This window comes from Arachis stenosperma, chromosome 6, assembly GCF_014773155.1.
Source record: "Arachis stenosperma cultivar V10309 chromosome 6, arast.V10309.gnm1.PFL2, whole genome shotgun sequence".
NCBI lineage: Eukaryota > Viridiplantae > Streptophyta > Magnoliopsida > Fabales > Fabaceae > Arachis > Arachis stenosperma.
The window spans coordinates 83104026-83108999 of record NC_080382.1 but is presented as its reverse complement, the minus strand read 5'-3'; the positions used below and the strand labels follow the sequence as shown (position 1 = coordinate 83108999).

Below are 4974 nucleotides of genomic sequence, written 5' to 3'. Positions count from 1 at the left end.
AAAGTAGACATCCTGGGCTTTCCAGCAATATGTAATAGTCCATACTTTGCCCAAGATTTGATGGCCCAAACCGGCGTTCAAAGTCACCTCAAGAAATTCCAGCGTTAAACGCCGGAACTGGCACCTAATTGGGAGTTAAACGCCCAAACTGGCACTAAAGCTGGCGTTTAACTCCAAGGAGAGTCTCTACACGAAATTGCTTCATTGCTCAGCCCAAGCACACACCAAGTGGGCCCGGAAGTGGATTTTTATGTCATTTACTCATCTATGTACTAGTTTTCTATAAGTAGGACCTTTTACTATTGTATAGGGAGGACTTTTGGGTAGCTATCTTTGTTTTATGCTATCTTAGACCTTTGGGAGGCTGGCCATTCGGCCATGCCTAGACCTTGTTCTTATGTATTTTCAACGGTGGAGTTTCTACACACCATAGATTAAGGTGTGGAGCTCTGCTGTACCTCGAGTATTAATGCAATTACTATTGTTCTTCCATTCAATTCCGCTTGTTCTTTGTCCAAGATATCACTTGTTCTTCAACATGATGAAGGTGATGATTGACGCCCATAACCATTCTCACCCATGAACAAGGTGACTGACAACCATTCTTGTTCTACAAGCATCTGAGGCTTAGTGAATATCTCTTGGATTCCTGATTGCACGATGCATGGTTGATCGCCTGACAACCGAGTGCTCGCCTGACAAACGAGCCAACCATTCCGTGAGGTCAGAGTCTTCGTGGTATAGGCAGGACCTGATGGCAGCATTCAAGAGAATCCGGAAGGTCTAACCTTGTCTGTGGTATTCTGAGTAGGATTCAATGATTGAATGACTGTGACGTGCTTTAAACCTGTAACCTACTGGGCGTTAGTGACAGACGCAAAAGAGTGATTCTATTCCGGTAGGGGAGGGAACCAAACCGGTGATTGGCAGCACTGTGACAGAGTGCGTGCATTAGCTTTCACTGCGCGGATGGGAGGTAGCTACTGACAACAGTGAAACCCTACACGAGCTTGCCATGGAAAGGAGTAAGAAAGGATTGGATGAAGGCATTAGGAAAGCAGAGAGACGGAAGGGAAGGCATCTTCATACACTTGTCTGAAGCTCTTACACCAATGATATACATAAGTATCACTATCTTTATCTTCTTTGTTATTTTCGTTCATCATCATATACATTTGAGTTTGCCTGACTAAGATTTACAAGATGACCATAGCTTGCTTCAATGCTAACAATCTCTGTGGGATCGACCCTTACTCACGTAAGGTATTACTTGGACGACCCAGTGCACTTGCTGGTTAGTTGTGCGAAGTTGTGTAATGCCATGGAATTGAACCACCAAGTTTTTGGAGTTCATGACCAGGGATTATGAGAGTTGTGAAAAGTATTGTTCACAAGTTCGCGCACCAAGTTTTTGGCGCCGTTGCCGGGGATTGTTCAAGTTTTGAGCAAGCTTTTGGTAACAATGCCTGGGATTGTTCTAGTTTGGACAACTGACGGTTCATCTTGTTGCTTAGATTAGGTATTTATTTTTTTTGAAATTCTTGAAGATGAATTCTAGAGTTTCATGATGATTTGTTGAAATCTGGCTGGCTGAGAAGCCATGTCTAATCTGATTGGACCGAGGTTTCAACTTATCACCACAAGAGCTTGTTGATTCTCATCAATTTTGCTCTTGGAGCAGTGATCTGCTAAGATTTGGCTGACCTTTGGTCATGTCTAGTGTTTTGGACCGAAGCTTTCTTTGAGAGCTTGGCTGGCTGTGACGCCATGTCTAATTCCTGGACCGGAGTCTTAGACTAGCATTGCACTGATTCCTGGAATTCTCATCAAGGATTTTGATACCTTTTCCCACTTAATTTTCGAAAAACACAAAAAAATTTGCAAAATCATAAAAAATCAAAAATATTTGATGTTTCATGCTTAAGTCTAGTGTCTCATCTTAAGTTTGGTGTCAATTGCATGCATTCATTCATGTGTCTTAAGGATCCTCAAGTAATTCTTGATGATTTTTGTGTTCTAATCTTTGAATTCTATTGACTTGAAGCATTTTGTGTGTCTCATATGCATTCTCATATTGTTAGTGTCAGTAGTATACAAACTGCTAAGTTTGGTGTCTTGCATGCATTGTTAGTTGATTCCTTTTGCATTTTGATTATTAAAAATCCAAAAATATTTTTAATTTGTGTCTTTTCAAGTCAATGATACAAAGAATTGAAGATTCAGAACATACTGCAGAGGAATTATACAGAAAAAGCTGAGCATTCAAAAATGCCCAGTGAAGAAGGCAGACTGGCGTTTAAACGCCAGCCAGGGTACCTGGTTGGGCGTTTAACGCCCAAAAAGGTAGCATTTTGGGCGTTAAACGCCAGAATGTATACCATTCTGGGCGTTTAACGCCAGGATGGTGCTAGGGGGAAGATTCTGTTTTCAAAATCAATTTTTTTTCAAGTTTTCAAAGTTTTCCAAAATCAAATCTTTTTCAAATCATATCTTTTCAATCAAATGTTTTCAAAATTAATTTCTTTCCTTTTTCAAAGATACTTACTAACAATTAATGATTTGATTCAAAATTTCAAGATTGTTACCTTTTCTGTTGAGAAAGGTTTAATGTCTGAATCATATCTTTTCTTGTTAGGCAAGTCATTAATTTTTAAAATCATATCTTTTCAAATTGTTTTCAAATCATATCTTTTAAAATTGTTTTCAAATCATATCTTCTCAATCACATCTTTTTAAAACCATAACTTTTCAATCAAATCTTTTTAACCACATCCTTTTCAAAATAGTTTTCAATCAAATCTTTTTAATTTCTAATTTCAAAATCTTTTTCAAAAATCACTTGATTTCTTTTTCACTTTTAATTTTCGAAAATTATCAATCAAATTTTCAAAATGTTTTCAAAATCTTTTAAATGAATTTTCGAAAATTTTCTTCCCTCCTTCCCACATCCTTCTATTTATGGAGTACCACTCCTTCTAAATGCACAATTCGAACCTTATCTAATTAAAGTTCGAATTCTTCCTCTCCTTCTTCTTTCTATTTCTCTTTTTCTCTGACACCTCAAGGAATCTCTATACTGTGACATAGAGGATTCCACATTTCTCTTGTTCTCTTCTCTTTCATATGAGCAGGAGCAGAGACAAAGGCATTCTTGTTGAAGCTGACCCTGAACCTGAGAGGACCTTGAAGCGAAAGCTAAGAGAAGCCAAAGCACAACTCTCTTTAGAGGACCTGACCGAATTCTTCAAGGAAGAAGAACACATGGCAGCCGAAAACAACAACAATGCCAACAATGCAAGGAAGGTGCTGGGTGACTTCACTGCACCTACTCCTGATTTCTATGGGAGAAGCATCTCTATCCCTGCCATTGGAGGAAACAACTTTGAGCTTAAGCCTCAATTAGTTTCTCTAATGCAACAGAATTGCAAGTTCCATGGACTTCCAATGGAAGATCCTCATCAGTTCTTAGCTGAATTCTTGCAAATCTGTGACACAGTCAAGACTAATGGGGTTAACCCTGAGGTCTACAGACTGATGCTATTCCCTTTTGCTGTAAGAGACAGAGCTAGAATATGGTTGGACTCTCAACCTAAAGAAAGCCTGGACTCTTGGGAAAAGCTAGTTAATGCCTTCTTGGCAAAGTTCTTTCCACCACAAAGATGGAGTAAGCTTAGAGTGGAAGTCCAAACCTTCAGACAGAAGGATGGAGAATCCCTCTATGAAGCTTGGGAAAGATACAAACAATTAATCAGAAGATGTCCTTCAGACATGCTTTCTGAATGGAGCATCATAGGTATTTTCTATGATGGTCTCTCTGAACTATCCAAGATGTCTTTGGATAGCTCTGCTGGAGGATCTCTTCATCTGAAGAAGACGCCTGCAGAAGCTCAAGAATTGATTGAAATGGTTGCAAATAACCAATTCATGTACACTTCTGAAAGGAATCCTGTGAACAATGGGACTAGTCAGAAGAAAGGAGTTCTTGAGATTGACACTCTGAATGCCATATTGGCTCAGAATAAGATATTGACTCAACAAGTCAATTTGATTTCTCAAAGTCTGTCTGGAATGCAAAATGCACCAAGCAGTACTAAGGAAGCTTCATCTGAGGAAGAAGCCTATGATCCTGAGAACCCTTCAATGGAAGAGGTGAATTACCTAGGAGAACCCTATGGAAACACCTACAATTCTTCATGGAGAAATCACCTCAATTTCTCATGGAAGAATCAAGAGAGACCTCAACAAGGTTTCAGTAACAATAATGGTGGAAGAAACAGGTTTAGCAATAGCAAGCCTTTTCCATCATCTTCTCAGCAACAGACAGAGAGTTCTAAGCAGAATACTTCTGACTTAGCAACAATGGTCTCTGATCTAATAAAGACCACTCAAAGTTTCATGAATGAAACAAGGTCCTCCATCAGAAATTTGGAAGGACAAGTGGGTCAGCTGAGCAAGAAAGTTACTGAACTCCCTCCTAGCACTCTCCCAAGTAATACAGAAGAAAAACCAAAAGGAGAGTGCAAAGCCATAGACATGGCCGAATATGGAGAGGAAAGAGAGGAGGAGGACGCCACTGAGGAAGACCTCAGTGGGCGTGTACCAATCTCCTCTGAGTTCCTCAATGAGGAACAATGGGAATCTGAGGCTCAAAATGAGACCATAGAGATTCCATTGGACTTACTTCTGCCATTCATGAGCTCTGATGAGTATTCTTCCTCTGAAGAGGATGAGTATGTCACTGAAGAGCAAGTTGCTAAATACCTTGGAGCAATCATGAAACTGAATGACAAGTTATTTGGAAATGAGACTTGGGAGGATGAACCACCCTTGCTCACCAAAGAACTGAATGACTTGTCTAGGCAGAAACTGCCTCAAAAGAGGCAGGATCCTGGGAAGTTTTCTATACCTTGTACCATAGGCACCATGACCTTCAAGAAGGCCTTGTGTGACTTAGGGTCAAGTGTAAACCTCATG

At 39.8% G+C, this 4974-nt stretch overlaps 1 non-coding gene across 1 annotated transcript; it reads right to left on the bottom strand.

Annotated features, from left to right (window-relative positions):
- Nucleotides 1-3666: 3666 nt before the first annotated feature.
- Nucleotides 3667-3774, bottom strand: LOC130938271 (small nucleolar RNA R71). Its single transcript, XR_009069443.1, has one exon. It is a non-coding gene; the product is annotated as a small nucleolar RNA R71 (small nucleolar RNA).
- Between the last annotated feature and the right edge of the window lie 1200 nt (nucleotides 3775-4974).